Source organism: Pongo pygmaeus, chromosome 12 (genome assembly GCF_028885625.2).
Source record: "Pongo pygmaeus isolate AG05252 chromosome 12, NHGRI_mPonPyg2-v2.0_pri, whole genome shotgun sequence".
Classification (NCBI taxonomy): Eukaryota; Metazoa; Chordata; class Mammalia; order Primates; family Hominidae; genus Pongo; species Pongo pygmaeus.
This window is the reverse complement of record NC_072385.2, coordinates 36,912,377-36,938,812: the sequence shown is the minus strand read 5'-3', so window position 1 is coordinate 36,938,812 and position 26,436 is coordinate 36,912,377. Positions and strand designations below refer to the sequence as shown.

General features: G+C 43.5%; 1 protein-coding gene across 4 annotated transcripts in view; it reads right to left on the bottom strand.

Moving 5' to 3' along the window:
- The window catches only part of NCK2 (NCK adaptor protein 2), a 150,551-nt gene that overhangs the window by 80,343 nt on the left and 43,772 nt on the right, over positions 1-26,436 (bottom strand). Inside the window, exon 1 of one of the 4 annotated variants that reach the window (XM_054475194.2) lies at positions 6,771-6,868. The exons of the other annotated variants lie outside the window; for them this stretch is intronic. The gene's annotated coding sequence lies outside the window, so the exon portion shown is untranslated. Of the gene's footprint in view, positions 1-6,770; positions 6,869-26,436 lie in introns of those variants that run through there. 4 annotated transcript variants of the gene reach the window in all.

Below are 26,436 nucleotides of genomic sequence, written 5' to 3'. Positions count from 1 at the left end.
GCACGCAAACAGGAGAGGCTCCTTACGCCAACAGCAAACCAAAAGCCTGAGCAGCTTCTCTACCAGACCCCGCAGAAGAACAATGAGCTGGATTTAGAACTTGAGTCCTTTGATACTAGGCACAGTGGGCAAGTCAGAACACGGCCTCTCCAAGCACAATCAGTAAAGGAAAAGCCAGACAGAATGGAGCAGGACTTGAACTAATGCAGCAGCTCCAACAAAAGTGACGCTACTGAAAATCTACTGAAAGGTGCCAGTGGCCATCTGGGATTCAAGTGTAAAACGTGAAGGTTGCATGTGATGTTTTCCTTGAGAAAAGCATTCCACTGACAAACTGTCAATGTGTTAAGTGTACACCCTAAGTAGACTAAAACATGGTGATCAACATCTCTCTCTCTGGGTTTAAATGAAGACTGTCCAAGTTTAACACAGGGCTTTTAGCTTATTCAAAACCTGTGTTAAGGAAGAGCATTTCAAAGCAGGTCTTAATTATAATCAGTGATGGAAATCCATCAGGAAAGTATACACTTTTGTGCAAAAAAACAGTAACAGCCTGAAAGATAAACACCTGTACGGTCACTTGGACTGTAGAAGGCCCTCACCGAAGGATTCAAGGATTTTCTACAGCCAGCTTCAAGAAGACAGGAATATATAGAAGGGGTGTGTGCCTTTCTCTAAAAGTACTTCGCTAGCACTATGTGCATCTCCCTTTAGAAATAAAAAAGAGGGAGGGCTGGAAGGCAATTAACACTGACACCGTACGTATCTCTTCATTTTAATTTGGATCCTTAATACTACAAAATTTTACCATTGCAAAATCCAAGGGATTATCTGAATTCTCTGTAACCTTAAAATTTGCTTTTTTTCCACTAAAGCCACAACCCAGGGTTTTCCAGTGTTTTCAGCAGCACTTAGCTGCAGTGTTGGTGGGCGAGTGTGCTGAGCACTGCCAGGCCACACTACTTGTCCCAGGCACAGGGCCAGGCAGTGAGATGCCCCCCTGCAAGCAGTCGTGGCCGATTCTGCATCCCCAACGCCTGCGTGGTGCCGGCGCAGTGTCTTCTGCTGCACCTGGGCTGGTTTCCTCCAGCTATCAGCATCTGAGAGGGAAGTCCAGTGATGAGGTCCCTGACTAAGGCAACTTCAGAGGAGCAGTTCAGGGTTAAGAAGAGAGTTATGAGCCTTGTTCTGATGACAGCCCAAGGCTGTGAGCTTTGTGGGCATAATGCTGCTGGGTGCTGTCACTCCACCTGTTTTTGAGGTGGCCTATTTGTCCAGAAAACTGAAGTCACCAAGAGGCTAAAGTCAGCCTTCAGGAGGCTCAGGGAATCCCTCCTCTCCCACTCTCCAACTGATAGAAACAGTGACAGGCTGGGAGAAGAACATGCTCTGATCCCAGTGAGACACTCGCTGTGGCTTCACCTTAGCATCAGCTGCAAGACTCGTCACAGCAACCCTGGGAGATACATCTTATCATTCAGCCCAGGAACCAAATGACCAGATGTCCCACAACCAGAATTTGAATGCACACTTGTCTGATTTTAAAGCCAGAGTGCTCTTTCTCCTGACAAAGATCACCACGAAAGGGCTAGAACCTTGACAGTCGCATTTTGCAAATCGCATCTGCTGCTGCCATCTGTCTGGGGTATCTGCCACCCTAGGTGGCCGGCTCCAACCTCTCAAATCAGCTAGGAATCATGTCAGACTACGTCAAGAAGCAAGCTCATGAATGTACACACACCAAGTTTGTTTTCAACGGTACTGCTTCTCTTAGATGTTAGCACGGGGGAGGGGGGGGAAGCCTTGTTGAATAGTGTCACCTGGCTGGGTCAGTAATGAGCAGATGTTGGACTCGGGTGTGTATCATAACCAAATCTAGTGTTACACATGGAGACAACCACTCCAGATCTCTAGTCTGTAGCCAGAGCTAAGGCAATTGTCCTTTTCCTTTTATTTAAAAAGAAAAACAAAAAAGCATAGGATTAGCATAGGCCTCGGAGCTCTCAAATGCCTTGTCTTGTCCTTCCTCCTCCCTCCCTGAGCAGGGAGGCCGAGCAGAGGCCTGCAAGCGGATCTCCACTTCAGAGTACGGAGGCGGCAGTGCCAGCCCAACACAGCACGGGGTCAGCGCTGTCTGGGGGAATTCTGGCAGAGCTAGCTGTATTTCATTCCTAGTGAACCACTTGGAAGAGAACCTTATTCAAGTGGGAAAAGGCTGGTTTCAGATACTGAACAAAGCTACACAAGTTTCCTTGAGTGGTTTGGCCAAAGTTCAACCCATGTGGACTGATACTGAGCAGCTTAGATGTGTTTATCAATCCGAAACTCAAAGGCGTCCAAGGAGATGACCTCAGCTGTCTCTTAATCATCCAGTGCACAGTGGTTCCCAGGCATGGTTTAGAAACAGCTGAAGCAGCTTCAAAAAGCCTCACTGCAATTAGATTTTTTACTCAAGATAAAGCTGTCCTGAAAAGTAAAAATATCAAGTTTTTCTGCACTGGGCTGAAATTATATCAATTCCATATATTAATGCTGGTTAGTAGGTTAATTAGAAGCTGGTTAATGAAAACACGAGGGAAAAACAACAGAACTAATTTCTAATTCTCTAGAAAGCCAAAGAGTGGCCAAGGCAGGTTTTTGCCGGAGAAAGGTGACTGATCAGAGTTTAAGGTCTGTCAGTTCTAGGTTCTGGAATAATGATTTCTGCCTTCAAATACTCCAGAACTGAGAAAAGAAGGAAACAGCAAGCAGTAGGTCAAATGATGGGCCAAACCCCTATTAACCTTACTAGGGGAGGCACCAGGTTCAAGAGGCTGAAGAGACCCAGAGCCAGCCAGGGTTTTATTAGGGGCTTACAGAGAAGGGAGAGAGTCCAGTGGCAGCGGGCTGGACAGGAGACCCACACCCGCCTGCAAGCATCATGCAATTCACGTAGCATTTTCACTTAACACACTCCCTGACAAAGGACCTCCACCTGGCATCCTTCATGCAACCCAAAACTCAGGGCCTCAATCACACCTGTTCCATGAGACAAGCTGCAGGGACTCAGATGCTCCTTAAAGACAAGGACTGAATCTCCAGGCTGGCAACTTCTGGATTCCCTAGCTGGGAACGCACATTCAGGTGCGTCTGCCACACAAGGTCATTCTAAGGGTCTGCTTAAGTTATTGCTGTCAGGTGCGTTTACCCTATATCATCCATATATAATGAGAAGCAAAATACAAGCCAGAAAAGGAAGCAACAAGGCCATGGGTCAGGATGACAGGGCTGTAGGCCTGACTTGGCCACCAAATGCCTCTCTGTTCCCTCATCCACCACCCCAGACACTCAACTCCAATCCTATATCTTTGGGACATATGGGAATGGACATTATCAAAAATTGATGATGTGGTGCCAAAAAATGTATCAAAGCTTACTAAAATAATAGAAGAAAGCCATAATGCAATTTTTTTTTTTTTTTTTTTTGCACTCTGTCACCAGGCTGGAGTGCAGTGGTGCAATCTCGGCTCACTGCAACCTCTGCCTCCTAGGTTCAAGTGATTCTCTTACCTCAGCCTCCCGAGTAGCTGGGACTACAGGCACACCCCACCATGCCCAGCTAATTTTTTGTATTTTTAGTAGAGATGGGGTTTCACCATGTTGGCCAGGATGGTCTCGATCTCTTGACCTCATCATCTGCCCACCTCGGCCTCCCAAAGTGCTGAGATTACAGGCGTGAGCCACCGTGCCTGGCCCATAGCCGGGCAAATCTTAATATAAATTTAAGTTTTACGGTCTGGTGCCTAAAAATTCTAACATACAGGAATTTGATTAGTGACAAATTTTGTAAATTTGTGACAAGGTTTGTAAAGGGTTTTCTTGATTTATTTAATGCTAGCCTCTTAAATCCAGCAGTACTCCATTCTCTAAAAGGTCTGCCCAGGTGTTTCTCTAAGGTTTTTCCTCTAGTCCAAACTGCTAGTTGTCTTTGTAATCAACATAAAAACCTTGCTATACATCTCAGTGCCATAACTAGACAATTTAATTACATATTGCCTTTTTAACAGGTTCATCAGCATTTTATTAAGCATGCACAGGATTCAGCCATTGTCTAGGCAGTGACAACACCAGTAAAAAGCATGCTGACAAAAATAAACTGCAAACACTAAAATGCACTACTAAATAAAAACTGTGCAAACCCCCCTTTTTCTGAAGGAAGGAAAGAGGGAGAGAGGAGTGAGGAGTCAGGGAAGCAAATCCTGTTTTTCTCCCTCTCCCTCCCCCTACTGCCAGCTTGATTGTGTGCTTGCTCGCTCGCTCGCTCTCTCACACACTTTTGTTTTTTTTAAGTAGCATCTTAAGCGGGCCAGAAGGTGAGACACAACTATTGTTAACACTTTTAGGGAGTAGAATCGGGGGTGAGAAGGGTTAATTTCTATAACATCTGAACTTTTATAACATGTTTTACTTTAGTAATTAAGCACAGCTTTAGATAAAATTCCACACTCCGTTCCCTGTTTCTATCATTGCATCCTCTGCTAAGCTGAGGCCCAGGAATGAAGAGTGGGGATGTGTGTGCTCTTTCTCCCTCCCTCTCAGCCCTGGCCCTGTCACTGAGCAAGACCTCAGCAACCACTCTCCTTTCAGGCCCATTCTGTCATCACAGCCCTCCACTACTAACAGAGTCCGCTCGCTCCCTTCCCTGCCTGCCCTCTCCCCCTCAGTTTTGGGAACTGCCTTCCACCACTCCCTCTTCTTCTAGCAGTGCTCAGTGGGTGAGGTAAGATCTCTCACATTCAAGAAGCTCTTCAAAAGCCCCTCCTCCAGGAAGACCTCCTGGATGGCTCCATGGACAGTTAAACGCTCTTCCCTCCAGGTTCCATTAGCATCTTATACAGTATTCATTATTCTGTGAATAAGTCATAAGTGTTTATATAGTACTGATTACACCATGAAGTGCATCCCATCTGCTATGGGCTAAATTGTGTCCTTGCCCTGCCTCCAAAAAAATTCGTATGTTGAAGTCTCAACCCCCAGTACTTCAGAATGTGACAGTGAAAAGGTCTTTAAAGAGGTGGTTAAAATGAATCAGGGACCCTAATCCAATAGGACTGCTGGCCTTTTAAGAGAGGAAGAGATACCAGGAGGGTGTGCACGTTGAAAAGACCTTATGAAAACACAGCCAGAAGGCATCTGTCTGCAAGCTCCGGAGAGAGGCCCCAGAAGAAACCAACCCTGCTGAGCCCTTGATCTTGGACTTCCAGCCTTCAGAACTGTGAGAGCATAAATTGCTGTGTAAGCCCCTCAGTTTGTGGTACTTTCCCATGGCAGCCTGGGACTTTTGTGAGACTCAACCATACATATGTGTCACGACATATGACACACACAACAGGAACTTGAAAAACCTTGTGTGAGCAAATGCAAGCATGAGTGAATTGAAAGAACTCGAGGTCAAAACCACCAGGTGACCCACACTTTACCTACCAGGTATCTCCTCTTGCACACCAGAAAGAACTGATTCTCCCATTTTCAACACCTATTCATTCTTCAAAACCCAGTTTAAGCACTACAGCTGGCTTCCTGGGCCAAGCTCCTGCATCACATTGTAACATAGCCAAGCCATTTTGCATGTGAATTGTGATGTTTCACTACATGTGAAAATACTTTCTCATCCAATCTCAACAATTATACATGCAGTCACACCCCAGCCCTCACAAGATGGCTAAAGCAAATCACAAGCAAAAATTAGTTTGCCCATAAACACTTCAGTGCTTATCACCAAAAGATCAGCACAACTTCAGTATCACACCCCACACATCATTACCAATTCCTTAATATAAAGCTAATATCTCATTAGTGTCCTGATTTTCCTGTCTCATAAGTGACTTTCTATAGCTGATTTACTTGAATCAGGATCCAAGTCATGTCCACAAATTACAATTTTTCTCTTAGGCCACTTTAAGTCGATTTTATTTTAATGACAACGCATTGAAGACGCTGGGTGATCCGCCCTGCAGTCACGTGGCACTCCATCCCTCTGGTGTTTTTCATGTGCTCCCCAGCCCTGGCATTTGTAGTAAACTGGCGGTTACTTCTGGGGGCTCCTTCGATGAAAGATCCTTTCTCAAAAGCAGGGATCCAGCACTGACTATGTGCTTGGCACTGAGAACCACCCGATTAATCCGTGATTTAGTAAATGAAACAAGTTAGAGGTGCTAATGTATCAGGGAGTCCAGCCCTTGTCCTTAGCTTTTTCCAGGCTCTCATTTTCAAATGGGATTTTCTACAGGGTCCATGGCCCTTTTGAAGCCTTTCCAGAAGAAAGGAAAAGCCTCATTCTACTTTTCCAACTGGGATAAGGCTGAAAGTTACAAAATCATCTTAAGCATTGAATGTCATGTTCTTTTCTTAAGAAACAAAGAAAGAGGCCAGGCACAGTCGCACACGCCTGTAATCCCAGCACTTTGGGAGGCCGAGGTGGGTGGATCATGAAGTCAGATCAAGACTATCCTGGCCAACATGGTGAAACCCTGTCTCTACTAAAAATCAAAAATTAGCTGGGCATAGCAGCACACACCTGTAGTCCCGGCTACTCAAGAGGCTAAGGCAGGAGAATGGCTTGAACCCAGGAGGCAGAGGTTAAAGTGAGCTGAGATCGCACCACTACACTCCAGCCTGGCAACAGAGGGAGACTTCATCAGAGACAGAAAGAGAGATAGAGAGAACGGAGGGCAGGAAGGAAGGAAGGAAAAAAAAGAAAAGAGAAAAGGAGAGAGGTTGGAAAAAACTACCTTGTGGGTCAGATCAGCCTCCGCAGGCTCTCAAGGGCTGCCCGGCGTGACTCCAATTCCAGGAGGCTGGTGTCACTGATGGTCACAATCACACCACCCTAGGAAGGAGGGATTTTATGTCCCCAAGTGACCCTACTGAGAAACATAATGCCATTTTACACTTCTCAAATTACATAGATATTAGCTGTATGCTACTAAATAATTTTTTCCCTAGGAAGGAAAATTTGCACTTTTTATTTCTACAAAGAACAACTTGTATTGTCTGATGTAAACTGGAGGGCTTTCCCATAGCCCAGAATTAATCAAATCAGAAACCTCAAAACCTTTATTTCCCCTGCCCTTCAAGGAGAGCACCTGGGTGTGATTTTAGAACCACCTATTAATCTTAGAGAGAACATGATGTCTGCGAGGGCGCCCCTTCACACGCATGTACGTCACAGGACAGAAACACCCAGAGTGAGCTGTTCCGGTCAGGGCCCAGGTTCTAATCAACCCAGGATTAGGCAACTGGGTCCTCCAGGGAGCAGGCTACAAGGGCTGATGCAAATTTTAGTACTCCAGGGATTCCAAGTGTTACTCAGACTCTACCTTTATTCCAGATTACATCATGGGTCATTTGAAAAGTCACAATAGGACTCTTCGGCATGAAGGTGTGGGATAGGATGTTTTACAGCAATTAGACAAAGGGATGGGCTAAGAAAGACTAAGATCACCCCATGACCATGGGCATCTGAGAAGTCCCTGCAAGTGTAGAGAACAATGAAACTCTGGAGAAAAAGGTTCAGAAAGATTCCGTGGGACGGTTGGTTGGTTTTTTTTTTTAATTTTGTAAATTACTGGTAACTGCGAAGCCCCCAATGGAATGGGATTTGCTTCTAAGAAACTGAAAATACCTCACTGCATGTTATCCTCTTCCTCTGATAAGCACTGAATCAACGTGATTTTTTCCCTCATTAAGTAGCAGAGATATTCACGTAGATATTACAGTGTCCCATAAATGAATTCCATAAAATTCCATCAAATGTGGAATAAAAAGGAAATTTAAAATTTCCCATTTAAAAGCGGCTAATAAAGATATGGAAACAATCCAAGTGTCCACTGATGAATGAAGAGAATATGATATGTGGCTGGGTGTGGTGGCTCACGCCTGTAATCCCAGCACTTTGGGAGGCCGAGGCGGGTGGATCACGAGGTCAGGAGATCAAGACCATCCTGGCTAACACGGTGAAACCCCGTCTCTACTAAAAATACAAAAAATTAGCCAGGCGTGGTGGTGGGTGCCTGTAGTCCCAGCTACTCGGGAGGCTGAGGCAGGAGAATGGCGTGAACCCAGGAGGCGGAGCTTGCAGTGAGCCGAGATCACGCCACTGCACTGCAGACTGGGTGACAGAGTGAGACTCCGTCTCAAAAAAAAAAAAAAAAGAAAGAAAATGTGATATGTGTGATATGTACACACACACAAGCACACACACACACATACATATACAAGGCTGAGCATCCCTAATCTAAAAATACAAAATACAAATTGCTCCAAAATCTGATAATTTTTGAGCACTAACATGATGCTGCAAGTAAAAAATTCCACACCTAACTTCATGGGAAGGGCCACAGTCAAAACGCAGGCACACAACACAGTTTACCCAGCACCCCCAAGAAAAAAAAAAAAAATTACCTGCAGGTTATGTATATAAGGTGTACATGAAACATAAATGAATTATGTGTTTGGACTCGGCTCCATCCCCAAAACCTCTCATTATGTTTATGCAAATACTCCAAAATCTGGAAAAATCCAAAACCTGAAGCATTTCTGGTTCCAGGTATTTGGGTTAAGGAATTCTTACCCTATATATACACACACACAAGAATATTATTCAGTCCTAAAAAGGGAAATCCTGCCATTTGCAATAACGCAGATGAACTGGGAGGACATATGCTAACTGAAGTAAGCCAGGCACAGAAAGACATATACTGAATGATCTCATTTATATGTGGAATCTAAAGAAGTCAAATTCATGGAAACAGAGAGTAGAACGGTAGTTAACGGGGGCTGGAAGGTAGGGAAAATGGGGGGATTTTGGTGGATGGGTACAAAATTTTGGTTATAAAATGAGTAAGTTCGGGAAATTTAATTTAAAATGTTTAATTTTAAAAATAAATGAAATTTTAAAAGGCTAATAGTTATAAAAATTTAACTTATAGAAAACAAATTTATTATTATTCCAATTAAATAGAAATTTTACTATCACTGTGTTTTTAAAGTATGTTTAGCTTTAAGTATACTTAGTTCTTAAACTACAATTAGTTTTTAAATATTCCTAAAATGGTCAAGGTATGTTCATCCACATTCTCCTCAAATGCTGGACCCTTTCATAACTCTTTGTCCTCGTGTCTGCTATTTCCTCCCCATACTGGGAACATCTTTACACCTCAGCTTCCCAATGCCATCATGAAATCAAATCCAACTCACCATTCAGGAAGGAACTCAAACATGCTCTCTCCTAGGAGACTGGCCTCCGTGCCCATAAAAAGCACTATTTTATAATATCAACTGTCATTTCCATAACTGTCCAGAGAGGAAGAGCCTCTGGGAAGGGACCACAACTTTTTCATGTCCTGATACCCATATGGGGAGGCCCATGGCAGGCTCTGGATAAAATGACTCTTCTCCCCCATTTATGGTTCAATAAACTTCCACTTCCTTAGTTCCATCTATAAGATCAGCTGTGACTATCCAGTACCCTGCAGCAGTTAGTGCCATGTTAGGCCCAGAATCCTTGTCCCCCAGTTTGCAATCTAAGACACACTGAACCCCTTACACCACTGTGCCTCGAGGCCAGGCCATGAATATCAACGTGGAGCCTTAAATATAGATAATAACATACCTATGCCAAAACCAAACAATGGTTCTGCTTACATATTTCTTAATTTCAAGGCTGTAAGTTTAGTTTTCTTAAGTATTTCATTCAATAAATAAATTTGCAGCAGTCAATGAAGAGGGACAGAATCAAAGAGTAATTTCAAATTCTAAAGCTCAAAAGCATATATATGACTTCCTATGGCAGCTGCCCAATTAATGCCATCCATAAAGCCATTCAAATACTGTGTCTGGGCTGAAATCCAATTAAGCCATTTCTGTCTGAATATCCCCAAAGAGCCTCCTGCTGAGCTCAAAGTGGAAATCATCATAAATGCCAGATTAGCTGTGTAAGCACTTCCAAAGCCAAAACCAGACAAGAGCATGAAAACCTACATGCCTAGCCTTTTAACTGGGCACAAAGACAGAAAAGACATTCAGTGACCATCTGGCAAAAAGTCAAACCCATTTTCTTCCCCACCAGGTCTTCTCAGATAATCCTCATCCAGTGCAAACATCAAAGAAAAGCGCTGGTCCATTCATTTACACACATTTTGAAATGATCAACTTCAGCTTCACAATGAAATTTTGTGCAGTGAGGAAACAGGGCCAGAAAACATCTCAAGCTTTCTCTAGACTCAAAATTTTACTCAACCAACCCCTCACAGAGTACACCCTTGAAATTAGTAAATCCTGAGAGTCACCACTGCCTCTATGCATATAATTTGCCCCGTAAAAAATGGGCAAGCAAAGCCAAAACCTAACTGAGAGGGAGAGGGATGGCAGAGACGCACCTAATGTGTTAATTTACTCCTCTGTCTTGCAATCCATGACTCAGATCCACAACTCACAAGGCACAGAGTATCCTCAGCTCACACGCAACAGCCAGAACCAGGAGTGTTCTAACCACATATTCCAGAAACAGAAAGGCTCTGGCCTGACTATTCATTCCAAACAGAGTCTACCTGAGACCTACTTAATTAGAACATCTGCAGTTTATAAAAGCTTCTAGGTGGTTATGAGGCCCAGCCCCATTCAGAACCACTACTCTAGAGAAAATAAGAGAAACTGAAGAAGAGCCAATTCAAGAAAGCCTTATTCTCTAAACCCTCACAACTGGACCACAAGTGTGAAAGACGACTAACCTGGGTGTGAAGCTGGCAATGTCTCTGCCCATGATGCAGGGGCATGAGGACTTGCTTTGAAACTGGATGCTAATGCCAGTTCCACACTTTCCTAGCTATAGAAATTGAAGGCTGCTAATTAACCTCAGAAACTAGGTTTCCTTGGAGACAATAGCAGTCGTCTTGTTGGTAGAATGAAATCAGTCACACATATTCAATGAAAATGTACTGCACAACTGCTGTGCGCAAATGCTGTACATACATAAGGCACAGCACAGAAGCAGCCCTTCTTAAGGAGCTCAGCCTAGTTAGAAGTCAAAGTCAAATAGGAGACTACATAGCAGTGCCTATTTATGATATCTGCTGCAAGAAAACGTGCCTATAAAAAACAGCAGCTAAACTTTTCTAGGTAACTTCTAAAACCCATGTGTGCTATCTAAAATATCTGCCTTAGAATTTAAAAACTTGATGGAGACAAGCAAAATAAATGTTTATATTAACAACCATCTTAGATAAAAACTAATTTGTGATACAGTAGAAAATAAGCCTAACCTTGCTTTCCCAAGACTGACCTTCAAAGCTAGGGGAACTATAATCTCTTCTCTAAGGAAAACCATCAATTTGAAAAATGACAACAAGGTTTCCTAAACCTCACCACCCCAATATTGCTCTCTTCTAGAAAGACTTCAAGTTAATTCATCCAACAAGTATTTACTGAACCCCTGCTAGCACTGTGCTTGGTGCTATACACACAACAGACATCACTGACACCACCTCACCCCCGAGAAAGAAACAGATGAAACAGACAACTGGGTGGCAAGCGACAAAAAAGGGGAATTCCAGATGATCAGTCATCATCCATGGCCCATGTATGTGACACATGGGGGCAAACAAGGATGTTGTTACGGTTTGAATATCTGACTCCTTCTCATGTTGAAATCTGATCCCCAGTGTTGGAGGTGGGGCCTTAAGGGAGATGTCTGCATTGCGGGGGCGGATCCCTCATGCATGGTGCCTTCCTCGTGGTGATGAGTGGGTTCTCACTCTATTTAGTTCCTGTAAGAAGTGATGGTTAAAAAGAGCCTGGCACATCCCTCCTCTCTCTCTTGCTTCCGTGTTCTCACCACGGGATCTTTACCCATCGGCCCCCTTCACCTTCTGCCATGAGTGGAAAGCAGCTTGAGGCCCTCACCAGAAGTAGATGCTGGCACCATGCTTCCTGTACCTCCTGCAGAACCGTGAACCAAATAAACCCTTTTCTTTATAAATGACCCAGCCTCAAGTATTCCTTTACAGTAATGCAAACAGACTAAGACAGATGTCCATGGAAAATGGAAATGCAAATGCTAAAGGCATGTTAAGGATGCCTCTGCAGGCAGCACCGTCCCTGCACAGTGGGCCCAGCCTCCCACACCACATTTGGGCAAGTGATTTCTGAGTACAGGTAGAGGGTGCGTGCACATCTTCCCGTTCCACTTCATCACATCAGTTTCCGTCCATCGTTCAGCTTCTCAAGAGTCCTAAATCCTGGCTCACTCCCAGATGATCCCCATTGCTCTAACCATGCATCGCCTGCAAATCTGATAAGCAGGTTTCCAGCTCTTCATCCAAGCTGCTGTACAAATCATGGTCAAAGGCAGTAGGCATTTGAGGCCTTCCTGGAGGAGCACTGAACCAGCAGGTGACAAGGCATGGCTGTCCAATTGCTACCAATCTACAAAACAGTTCTCCATGCAGGGAGATGGGCCTGCAGCCTGAGCTGGTGAATGCACACTGGCTTTGGAATGCAATGCCAGCTCCATCACTTTCTCTCAGCAAGATGACTAATTCTAGAGCTGGATACTCTAAAAAGCACCCTGTAAAGTCCCATGTGCTTTTGGTGCACACTCACAGAAAATGTCACTTTGTTCCCCCGAGTGGACAAGCAAATGACTCTCATTATAAAAGGGACTGAGCCAAGGGCCACTCTGCCCCCAAACACCCAGCCCTTGAGATGAGCCTGCCAAAGAACAATCCCGAGGCTGCTCTCACAGGGTAGATAAGAAGCCAAGCTGGAGGCAGCGAGACAATGCGGATGCAGGTCAGACCATCCCTCCCCCTAACTCCAGCTTTCCTTGTGCCATGGGCCCCTCTCCTCACTCGACTGCTACAGCCAGCACGTGACAAAGGTCTCTGTCATGCTTTGTCCCTCAGTCTTTCTTCTTTTCTGTTAATGTTGTGCACTTGGTTTTGTGTAAATAGACTGTGAGAAGAAAAAACAAAGAAAAAAGCACATCCCTCAACCACGTGCTGGTGCACACGATGACATGGGGGAGCAGGGAGGCAAGCCGAGTGAGCTGGTCAACAGACGTAAGGGCTGGGGCTGGGGGATCCCCACAGTGACGTCCAACAAGGGGGCAAATGATCACAGTCCTGTCCCCAAGGAGACAACAGCCTGGCAGGCCTCTAGCCAGTGACCAGGGTTGGAAGGGAGGTCCCAGGGTAAGGAGGCACATTAACACCACAGATTTATGGGACACTCACCTAAGAGGGTCCAACCTCACCAGATACCCTGCAGACATCAAGCCACACTGCATCAAAGAGAACAAATGCTGACGGGCTCAGCACGCCCAGCTTTCATCTCCATTCAGTAATCTGTTTAAGTATCTCTTCCCTGCTTCTGCTTTTTTTCTACGTTTAGAAAATTAGAACATTTGCCTGTCTCCAATCTTCTGACACTTCTCCTCTCCTTCAAGGCCCCTCAAAGAATACTAACGGGGCTTCTGTCAACCACCTGAACAGGCACGTAATCCCGTGGAATCTAGAGCTTGGATTGAAAAGCAGCAAGGTGCTCTCCCACTCACTTTTTTCCATGTTGAGCTTCAATTCCTTCTTCATGACATTTGTTCTGAAGGCTCTACTTTCAAGATTCTTCTTTTTGACAATCAAAACAAAACACAGATGTTCATGAAAGTTGATCAGCTGTGCTCCTGCAACTGGTCCCATCAGAAACCAAGCACCAAACCCACTCTCTCGGTCCATTTATCTCAAACAGACCAAAAACAGGATGAACATTTCTTGTTCTTAGGCCTTAGCAGAACTTTGAGACTAACCCCATCTCTGCTGGGTTTCTGCCTTCTATGGGCTAATCACACACACATATGCCACTCTCACGTGATCCTGAATTGTATTCTATTTTCCTTGGCCTTCAGCACTCAAGTTTAAAGCTCAGGAACTGCACACCTCAGAATTTCATGCTCTAAAGAGGAAAGGAAACAGACAAATGCTAATGGCAATCATTTACCAACCCTATCCTGGGTACCACAGACCAGACTAGGCCCTCTTCATGTGGTTTCAATCAATCCTTACAACAAGACGACACCTCATTACTGCGTTCACAGCAGAGAATTAGGTGGCATGCACAGGGAGGACAGAGAACAAGGTGTGCAGTTGGAACCAGAGCCTGGTGACTCAGGAGCCCTTCCTTGGTGTTCACCCTGGGCTTGTGGCCCCCGTGCCGGAGACCAGGGAGAGCCAGACTATACGGTGCAGCCAGGCTACATGGCTGCACCGACTCTCTCTTCTCACAAAGCAAGGGCTCAGGGGGAAAACTGTCATGGTCTCTGTCAAATGTTGGTGCAAAGACACATCTAATGATACCACGTGAACAAAGACAGTGTTTCCAAATGACAGATTTCCTTATTACCAGAAGCTACGCTGACCAAAGGAAACTCTTGGGAGGGATTCTTACAAACTTTGCAAAATGTAGTGTTTGAGTGTTTCTCTCACTGTTAAAAAAAAAAAAAGTCATGTCATTAATGATTTTCAATCAAATTCCCTGATCCTATCTCCATAGCCAAGAACATAGTGGCAAGATGGCAGAGGGGAAGGCCAGGTAAGGACAAATGGCTTCTTGAAATGGATCTATCTTAACCACTTTTAGGCTTGAGGCAGAGGGAAGCATCCCTCCATGCCAAAACAACCCAGTGACCTTTGGGCTGCTATTGTACCATTTATGTAAACATGGTAATTAGCTTTTTATAGGCTTTCATATAGTGGTATTCCGTTTTGTTTTTCTGCTTTAAAATAGGAAGTTTTCAAATAACTCACCAGCTCCTGTTTGGTGTGGCAGATAAAGAGACAGACTAACGAAACACTAGGAAGCAGGAACATGGGGAACAGACCCAGAGGCCTCTGGGAATTCAGTGTATGATAAAGGCACTATCTCAAGTCCCCAGGGAAGAGACAGCCTTCTCAATAAATGGCCATGGGGTACTCTGGTGGCCATCTGAAAGAAAGCTGGAGCCACATCTCACACCCACAACAGGATAAATTCCAAAGGCAACCAAGATTTACAATGAAAAAGTAAAAGTATAGAAGGACGTATGGAAAACACCCTTTATAACCCTGAAGGAAGAACTTTTTTTTTTAAACCTAGGACTCAAATTCCAGAAACCATAAAAGAGGGATGAATTCAACTACATAAATATAAAAAATTTTCTTACATGATAAAATATACCACAGATAGATTCCAAAGACAAATAAAAAGCTAGGAGAAAACATTTGCAACGTAGGACACGAAGGACAGACAGGACACAGTGAGAGCTCCTTAAACTTGACACAAGAATAGACCAGCACATCAAGAAAACCGTGGGCCATGGAAAACTAGGTAAGAAAATATAAGGCCTTCGAACTGATGAAAAGCACATCCGAACTTCACTAAAATGACACTAAGATATCACCTCTCACCTTTCAGACCACTGGAGATCAGAAAGTATGATGACAACAACCTGGTATAACTTCCTGATTTTCAAAACTGTACTGCGGTTAAGATGTTAACATCTGACAAAGCTCGGCAAACAACTCAGAAAAATAAGGTAAGAACACTTTGTATTAATTTCCCTAAATGTATTTATCTATGAAGAACCATAGCTACTGCTTTGCTGCCTGGTTCATCTGCTTCAAAATAGACACCTGCAGTTTATTTTCATTCTGTTGAGATTCGCCATCCACATAAACTTAATCACCAGCAACCTCAGTGGGTTCACCACAGGCTTCCCCCATCGAAGTAATCCATACATTTTTTCTTTACTCCAAGCTTATACGTATCTTTGGGGAACTTCACTATTCATATCTGATTATATGAATCAGATATGGAAGATGAAAACAATATTAATCCTTATTTCTTCTCTCTAAACCAGACCCCAAACTGGTTCACTGTTTAAAGTGTACAATTCAGGGTTTTTTCTCATTGTTAAAAGCTAGACTTGGGTGGACAGATCTCTTCATTTTATAAAAAGAAAAAAGGAGAACACTGAAAGAAGAAAAAAAATGACTTAGGTAACCCAGTTTCGAGAATATTCTGGATGTACAAACAAGAGGCCACGGTGAGGCTATCTGGGCTCCTAGGATAGGAGGGAGGCTTCCCTTGAAGTATGATTTTGGCTAACTTATTTCTTACCTACATGTTACTCTTTCAAATACATTTTTTCAACAAAATCATCATATCAGAAGAAAACAAACATTACAACAAGCGAACATTAGCTTCTACTCCTTTCATAGAATATTAAATCCTAAAGATACTTATGTTCAAAAACCCATCTTCTGGAAGTAGGGGATGATTTAATATTGAGCCTAAAATAGATGGATCAAAACCACAAATTAATAAAAATGTGGTTATAATTTTGTTCTCCTAGGAAATGAGCCAAATCAGATCACTATAGCTAGTCAGCCCACAGTCAAACCTGACTTGGGAAGATTAAACACTTAAAGATCTGCTGTTAGTGCCAGTAGCTTAAAAAAGTTGCGAAGCCATAAATTAACAAGCAGAGTCCACACCAAATTGCTGAAAGGGTTTTTTTTCCATGCCAAATTTACAAACTGGTTTTCTAGAAGCATCTTGTTTCTATAGCAGGGCAAAAGCTGACAGGGGCCACAACATCAGGCGTTTTATTTTAACTGATCATGATGATTACCAAAGACTTTGCATCAGTTCACTAAGCCTAAACAGGGAGGCTCCACACAGTCGCTGCAAATCCAGCCACTTCCTGCCTCACTGTTACTATACTCATCTCCAACAGGCCACACGGGACTCCAACCAGACCAGGCTCCACGCTCCACTCCAGTCATCCTGATCCTAAGACGCTGTCAAGAGAGCAGCCTCCCTCACATGGGTGCAGAGAATTTAAGAACCTCCCTTCTGCTAGTCCGCACAGCCTGGCAGCCTGTTGCTTAGGCATATCGATTTTTTCCCCCTTAGAAAGACCTGGAAACCATTTCTGCCCTTGCATTGCACAATATGGAACCGCATGGCTGGCAGTCTCTTCCGGTCCTAGAACTGTGAGTTCAACACACACCACCCAGAAATAGCACAAATTGGTTTTTATTTCCTGTGCAGAAAATAAAAATCAGCCAAGGCTTCAGAATCCCATTTTAAAGGTTCCCCTTAAAACACTAGTATAGGAGCTGAAATAGGGGTGTCCTTTCTAAGATCCTGAATTTGGCCAGACAGAAAGGATTAGAAATCAATGTCAACTTTTTTCTTGTGGGTGGGGGAGTTGCTGAAAGAAAAGATAGTGGTACAAACTGAGTCAAAGGCCTAAAAAGGATAATAAATTTTTATGTCTTAGAGACATAAAGTTAAAAAAAAAAGGGATTGTGATGACTAAATCCATTTCTGCAAGACTATGCTTGTAACCATCATCATAGCAAACACTCACCCCAGCTAGGGGTACTGAACCAACCACAGATAAGTGCTGACACAAGTAACATGCTTAATAAAATTTATTTTATCAAGCCAACTCCTGAGAGGGCAGACTAACCTGTGAACTGTCACCACTAATGTCTATAAGTGTTCTAATTATATATATTTCCTTTCCATGGAATCAAATGTATACTGCATTTACCTGCATCAAAGAGAAATGCTGATTAGTTATTTTTCCAATTCATTTAATTCATCTGATAGAGGGATGAGAAAGTACAAGGGAAAAAAAAGAAAGGGAATAAACATGATGCCGAGAACTTCTGGAATAATACTAAACTATGGGATACTCTTCCTTGCCAAATGCAAAAGGAAAAAAAGCACCATCTCCAGCCTTCCAGCTCCCAGGCTCAGTCCAGATGCTGCCCATCTGAACGCCTGTGTTCTGTGCCACACACTCATGTCCCCAGGCCCTCTCTGCAACCAGTGCCAATAATACCCCATGTGCTCCCTGCTCCAATGCCCCCGTTCATCCATATTTACATACATGACCCTTAAAACAGCAAAACATTGAATTGTTCACTCCTCTTTTTAGTGGAAATTGAATATTTCTTAAGATCCTAAAGTGAGGCAACAGGAAGTACAGAGATAAGATAAACTGACACTAACCTCCAGCACTCTCCTGTGTGCCATCAATGACAAAACAGCCTTGCAAGAGCAGCAAAGCCACCATTCTGCCCACCAGCCACATGTACTTACACACACCTGCAAATGACTGTCTTTCAACCCTGAAGCCACAGTGCCCAGAGGGCGGCCAATACACAGACTATCAACCTCAGTCACTTTCAACCCTGAAGTTGGTATTCCATGTGCACGCACCTAATAAAATTCTGTCTTCTTGAGACCTGTATCATAAAACAGAATTAGCTTTCCAAAAAAAGTTTGATTGCACATATGATTTATACCAGAGCAAACTACAATAGAGCTTTCAAATGCTAAACTGTTTTGCTCTTTTTACAAGACTGGTAATAAAGAATATATCATTGATGTTTTTCATTTTAAATGATTCATGTTTTCCTAAAGTGCTAGATGTAAATACCTAGTTTTACTGAAAAAGACTGGGGGGAGGGTGCGTGGAAGATGAGAGGAAGCGGTGAAGGAAGGAAGTTAGGGAGGAGGGAGAGGTCTAGAGGGAGGAATAATAACTCAAATACCTGGTTGAACATGAGCAGCGTTTCTCACCAGGGGCATACTGACATTTAGGTAATTCTTTGTTGTGGAGCTGTCCCCTGCGTTGTAGGATGTTTAACAGCAATCCACACTCTGCCTAAATTGGTGACAATCAACAATGCCTGCAGACACTGCCTGCTGAATATCCCTTGGGGAATGAAATCACCCTGGCTGAGAACCACTGACGAAGCATACATGTAAACTAAATAGACCAAGTTTGTTAAAGCAAAAATAAGACAGGAATATCCATGTATTTTCTAACTCTTTTGGAATATGACTCAAATATTTATGCAGCAGTTGTTATAATTACCTGTTCCAAAATAACTAAATAAACAGGCCCATTCCGTTTAACTCAATATCATGATTAAGTTACAATATACCATATAATTAGAAAACCACCTTTGACCTCTTGCTTGGGAAAAGTGTATAGAGTATGCTATTGCTTATTTGAGGAAAAAAATATTAAAAATATATCACTGTATACACATATGTGTTTGCTCACATTAAAAAGCAATAAATATTATTACACATTTGTCCAAACCCATGGAATGCACAACGCAAAGAGTGAATCCAAATATAAACCCTGGACTTTGGGTGATTGGTTTTTGTCAACACAGGTTCACCCATAGAAACAAATGCAGCACCCTGTTGGGGATGTTGCTAGTTCATGTGGGGGAACTGGATATATGAGAAAACTCTGTACCCTTCTGCTCAGTTTTGCTGTGAAACTAAAACTGCTCTAAAAAATAAAACTTTTTTTAAAAAGCAAGAAATAAAAAGGGGAAAGAAAAAACATCTTTTAAAAATGGTGATGGAAAAGAGTAGGGAAAAAAGAGGATAGAGAGAGTAGTCATACAAAATAATCATTCTCTGGACATAACCATCTTTGGATGCGGAACCATGTGAACAGTTTAGATAATAAACTATTCGGAAGGCTGAGGCAGGAGAATCGCTTGAACCCAGGAGGTAGAGGTTGCAGTGAGCCGAGATTGTACCACTGCACTCCAGCCTGGGTGACAGAGCAAGACTCCATCTCAAAAATAAATAAATAAATAATAAACTATTAACTTTTTTAAAGTCCAAAAATTAAAAGCAGAATGAAACAAACTAAACTATAAATTGAGTTGGTGGCTTACGTACAGAGAGGAATTATCCTTAAAGACTTTGAAATACAATAATTTGACTGTATTTCCCCTGTGAGATAAACCCTAAGGACAAAAACATTTTCCGTTGTTTTCAGTACTTACATGGTTGGCAATTATATTGGTGGGGTTATTTTAAACATTTATATATATTGTATATAAATAAAATACACAAGCAAGCAAATAAGTCATTACGTAAACGATCCTAGGGACAAAGATTTTCAGCATAAAGGAAATATAAAATCAAAGGATTCAGCCAGGCACGGTGGCTCATGCCTGTAATCCTAGCACTTTGGGAGGCTGAGGCGGGCGGATCACTTGCAGTCAGGAGTTTGAGACCAGTCTGGCCAACATGGTGAAATTTCAGAAAATTCTACTAAAAACACAAAAATTAGCCAGCATGGTGGCAGGCGCCTGTAATCCCAGCTACTTGGGAGGCTGAAGCAGTAGAATCACTAAAATCTGGGAGGTGGAGGTTGCAGTGAGCCGAAATGGCGCCACTGCACTCCAGCCTGGGGACAGAGCGAGATTCCGTCTCAAAAAAAAAAAAAAAAAACGAAAGATACAATATTTTAGAATCCTAATTTTGAGTTAGAAGTATCAATGTGAATTTATAATAGATTATGTTTAAAAACAAACCAAACCAAACCAAACAAAAAAAGCTTTTATCCACTGAAAAGGCTCAGACACAATGACCAAGCCAGAAGTAACCCACAAACAGTAGTGGTCCCCACAGTTCTTTGAAGGCACGCACACCCCAGCTGGGGTAGGCACTGTCTGAAGGAGCCTGGAACCCCCACAGCTCCCTGCTTTCCAATGTAATTATTAAGGACTACAGGCACGTGGCAGAGAACACGAAGGCCACCTAAGGCAGCTTTCACCGGCCAAGGCTGGGGCAACCTGAGCAGCAATGAGGGTGTCAACTGCAGTGGATAAAAATACATCTAAAATATCTTAAATCATAGTTCCACAATTGCTACTAAAAACAAAGAAATAAACAAATTCATTGCTCACTTTGGTGGATACTGGGGAACCAGAACTATTTACTCTGAAAACTGCCAAATAAATTTGTTAGCCAGTGCAATGCCTACATGACCTAGGTGAATTTCTACCGTCTTAACTCTACTTGTCTCAGAAACAGGATGCCCGAGGTCAGAAGTTCCCTGCCTGACCAGACCAGCTGAAACCAGTGGGATCCAAGATGGCAGCTCACCTGACCTCTGAAGAGCCTTTAACTTCATTATCATCTCATTTCCATGCTAAATGACACTCCCACTAGGACCATGACAGTTGACAATCACCATGACAATGACAAGAAACCATAAGGGGACAAAAAAGCAGGCAGCACTCTGGTTTCCAGACGTTCTCCACCCATTCCCAGAAAATACATGAATATTCCTCTCCTGGCTTTTAATGCTCAACCCCTTCATTAAAGATGTCCTATATCTGTGGCTTCCCACCTCTCATGGACTGAGAAGCCAATTTGTGAGCCACACTGCCACTTCTCAATTCCACGGCCATCATATAAAGCCTGCACTACTTGATGCTCACCTTCAGTTTCGTGGGTTGGCTTCATGACACAGCACAGGAAAGAATCCCACCATTAGGGAAAAGCTGACTCAGTTGGTAAGAAAGGGAAAGACTCCCATCTAAATTGCACATCGGGGTAATAGCTGACAAGTACTCTCCTCACCTGGCTAGCAAGTGCAGAAGGAGTGACAGAATCAGAAAATCATCACTTTGCAACCCCTGTGTATTACAGGTGGAGGCCATGGCCATCCAGGTTGCTCACATGGGCCTCGGCCTGATAGATGTACGCACACCACCTAAGGTGCAGCCTTGCCAGAAAATCGCACCAGACTGGCTCTGGATCTGACGTGCAGTTTCTAGGAAGTTCAGGGTCCTAGTCAGCACACTGCAGACTGTGGGAAGCCCAAATGACAAAAGACCAGGTTTTGCCAACAAATCAACTGGCATGGGGAAGGGGGGAAAAAAAAAAGAGTTTAGACAAATCAATAGATCATTCAGCTGCATGTGTGGACCTTACGTGGATTCTGACTTTAACAACCAGTTGTAAATAACATTTTGAGACAGGTGGGAAAATTTGAACACTGACTGCATACTTGTTAATATTAAGTAGTTATTGTTATTGAAATTCCGTAATACTTACAGAGGACAGGCATTGATGTCTGGAATTCACTTCAGAAATAATCTGTTAGAGTCTATAGGGGCTTAGATAAAGGATTGGCCATTAATTGATAACTGCTGAAGCTGGGCAATTTATTCTGATTCTACCTTAGGACTACACTGAATATGATGCTCTTGATAACTAAGAAATTACATCTTACAAAGAATGTCAAGATCATCATAAAATGTGATAGTTGAAAGGGCCATCAGAAACCACCAAGCAGCAAACCATCTTCTACATATGAAGGCGAGCAAAGCACCTCCCTACCTAGGGCATGGAGCAGGTCAGCGGTGAGGCTGAGCAGGAGGGGTCTCCAAAATCTCATCCATCTCTCCGGTCACCCAGGCAGGACTGGGGAAGCGTTCCCACGGCTCTGTGCAGAGCCCACAATACAATCAACAGCTTGCTTTTCAGAATCAACTGCTAACCCATTAAGGCTCTTCCTTTTGTTTCTGATTATGCTTTAAAAACACACACAGAAAAAATCAAAAAAACATTTTTGGTAGCTTGACCTCTGCTCCTCCCAAAAAGAAAAATCAGTTCACTCGATAAAATCTTGATAATTTATTCAGGTGTTAAATATACAACAGATATGAAAATATTGAGTGGCCTATCAAAACACAACCACCACCAGCAGCTGCGTCATTTTTACATGGGTCAAATTATAGACAAAACTTACAAGCTCTATGAAGAATGTATACCACTAATTTGCCTGAATTGTCAAGTAGAAAAACGAAACCCTGTATCAAGCACTTCAAGAGGTCACTACGATCAGATCTATTACGGAGTCAGTTCGAAATGCTCCTTGCTCTAAAGAAGTTTAAATTAACACAAGAGTGCTCTAAAAACATACAATAACCTACACTGTAATACACGGAACAAATAAGGACATCCCAAAGACAGTGAGTGAAGAGAAATCTGCAGCAGCACTCTGGCCGGTAAGCACGGTGACGGGGCGAGGGTGCGCTCCCTACATTGTTGTTAAGCACTTTACACCGTACATCCTCCCATCGTGAAAGCCACCGAGCCTTCCGCCACACCTGGTCACTCTTCTTCTGGAGTGAAGAGAAAAACATGAAGGCACAGAGGTTACATGGGAGAGGTGAAAAATGACCAGTTTCTTATCAGTGTGGCTGTAATTTACATCACTACCTCAGGTTTCTCTAGATGAATCAACATTCTCTTACGAATTACTAGAATTTAAATCCTGGAAGGAAGGATTAGAGATCTTCCGCTGTCACCTCATTTAACAAATGAGAAAATGAGGGTGCAGAGTGGCTGAGCCCAGGGCCGCAGGGGCTTCCAAGTGGCTCCCACATACAGTACCCACCCTCTCAGCTGTGTTGCTCATGGGCATTTCCAGAGCCCCAAAGTTTCCTGAGTGGGAGCGGACAATCTCTAAGCAGTGCCTTCCAACTCTTGCAGGTTCTAACATGAGGAGCACTCCCCTAGCAGTGTGCATCTGTGTGTGATATAAAGGGGAGGGGCTGGGCTCTGGCTGGCTCCTCGCCAAGCCCTGCAGATGAGGACTCTCCTCCCTTGCCTCAGGCTGACCTGCCACACCCTTCCTTCTTCAGGCACAGCTCAGAGTCCGATCCCTCCACCCAAGTCTTGCCTATGTGCATCTGCTGGTGGCGAAAGACCCACCTGGACAGCAGCCTTAAAGAAAGAGGTACAGTCTCCTGAAGACAAGCTCCACCCATGTACACTTCTCCCCTAGGGGTGCCCAGAACAGAGACAGGAGGCACTAAGGGCCTGGCCTGATGCCTTCACCTAAGATAAGGACAAGTGCGGGGGATGCAATAAGATGTCACATCAAGTGATGACACTCCAGGCAGCAACACCTGGCACACTTCTCAAAGGGCCCAGGAAACAAGGGCTCCAGAGGTGGCTCCTCTCAGTGGGTGAAGTAACAAGAAATGGGGCAGGCGGGGGTGGCCGGGCTACCAGGCTGCCTGCAGAGGGGTCTCCTCACAGGCACAGCCTCTCCTGGTGCCCAGGCATAGAGTGCTACCCATCCTAAGAGTCAGGCTACTTGCCAGCCTATGGCACTGAGAAGCCCAGGGCTCAGCAACTGTTCCCACTCTGAGTCAGCAGGGCAAGATCTGCTAAAAATAGGTGGTGGGCAATGACGAGAGCTGCAGGAAGCCAAGAAACGAGTCTGTCATTTTAATCCAATCAACAGATCCTAATGACATGCACACTATTTCTAACGGTTTACTTTTATGTCTAAATGTTCAGGTCTATTTGTGGGCTTTGATGAAGAAACGGCTGCCCGTATTTTTAGCTCACAAATCAACTTTTAATTCTTCTCGTTCTACAAATAGGAAGTAACATTCCACAAAGTAGAAGCAATAAAAATTAAGATGTTTTGAAGACAAGCCAATTCTGCTCCTTTGCACTCAATACATGAACACGCTAGTGTTGGACTCTGATTCCCCGTCCCCCTCCAGGCAGCGATGGCAAAACATCATTCGTGAACATTTAGTTGGCGACCACTCATATCCAACCTGTTCGTTATCTGATGGTGAGGTGTGCCCTGGCCAGCACCAGCATCACCTGGGGACTTTTTAGAAATTCTAATTACTGGGGCCCACCCCAGACCACTGAGGCAGAAACTGGAGGTGTGTGGGCAGCAGTCTGTGTCAGAAAAAGCCCTCCCGTTAACCGGGAGCAAGCCTAAGTTGGGGGTTTGAGAACCACAAGCCGGGGAGCAAGGTCCTCACCAGCAGATGATGATGGACAATAAGTGCTTTACAGCTGGTTCCGAAGGCAGGTTTTATCGCTCCTATAAGGATTTTATGTAGCAAGAGGATCATTTTCATCAGAAAGACTCAGGGAAACATCTCTTCAACTAGAAAGAACTCTCTTATGTGTAATAAAAGGAGGCTAATGTTTTTCTCATTGAAAAAAGTTTGTGAGGCCAGGCAAGGTGGCTCACGCCTGTAAGCCCAGCACTTTGGGAGGCCGAGGCGGGTGGATCACTTGAGGCCAGGAGTTGGGAGACCAAGCCTGGCCAACATGGCAAAACCCCATCTCTACTAAAATTACAAAAATTAGCTGAGCATGGTGGTGCACACTTGTAATCCCAGATACTCAGGAGGCTGAGGCAGGAGAATCGCTTGAACCTGGGAGGCAGAGTTTGCAGTGAGCCAAGATCGCGCCACTGTACTCCAGCCTGGGCAATAGGGTGAGACTCTGTGTCCAAAAAAAGAAAAAGAAAAAAATGATGTGAAGTGCCACATCTAACTGCAAACCTGGCCTCTCACACCCGCTATGGGAGCTGAGGGTCCCAGGTCCTCAGCAGAGGAAGGTGGGTGGGGCTCGCTTGGGCGCTGGAACCCTCTGAGCACAAGTGAGGCTGCAGGCATCGGGGGAGGGGGAGATTGGCAGAGAAGCGTGCATTAAATCGTTCACAGTCATACCATGTTGTAAATAACAATGTGTCTATATCAGTTTAGAATTCTAAAAAGTTGAATGCAACCAGAATACATTTTTAGAAACCCAAACCAGCAGATAAGAGATCCGCTGCCCTGACTAGTCACCCTCTGTCAAAACACAACAGAATTAACACAGATAGCTTTTGTTTAAAGTACAGAGTATTGGATTACAGTGGCTTGTTTGTAACTGATTTAAGCTATATAAGAATGAAGAAAACAAATGAAGGAAAACAAAAAAAAATTATGCTTCCTATGGATAAAGCATATTGAAAGAAAACAAAAAAACAGAAAACTCTAGGAGAAGGCATTAGAGGTTAGGAAGTTCTGCACTGGCCAACAGAAGTGTCTTATTTAACCTATACATAAGTAATATACAGTATAATAATTGTATTAATAATATAGTACAACTATAGATATATTAAATATAAAAATATATATTGCTTGTATTACTTGTTCAAGAGGAAATGGAGATAACAGTAGTTTCAGAATCCCTATTAATGAGAAAAGTTCATTTGGATAGAGTATGATTATAAATATACAAACCAGAGGAAAAAGGAAACCTAAGCATGGAAAAAAGACTGAAACATCATCATCTCAACGGCATTGATAGAAATGGAGAAAAGAATTTCCCTCTCCTTTTAACCTACTTTTAAGCAATGGCTTTAACTCCATGAAAATGCATTTTATGGGTGTAGAAGTTTCAAGGGCACAAAAATCCTTTAAGCAAAAGACAGCACTAGTACCTAGGTTTTCTAACTTTTATCTCCAATTCACACAACTGATGAAAAAACGTATCTAGAATTGGCCTCCTTCCTCCCCAACTCTCACTTCTAATCCCCTACACTTAACGGAAGTGAAAAGAAAGTCAAATTGAGAAGCTTTTTCAAAGCTAGCACCCTCATTTTTGCATCCAAAATGGATCCAAGCAGATCCAACCTTGGAAGGAGACACATCCCAACTCTGATATGTCCTTGGCTGATGGCACGTGGAGCCCAGGAGGGCAGGAAGC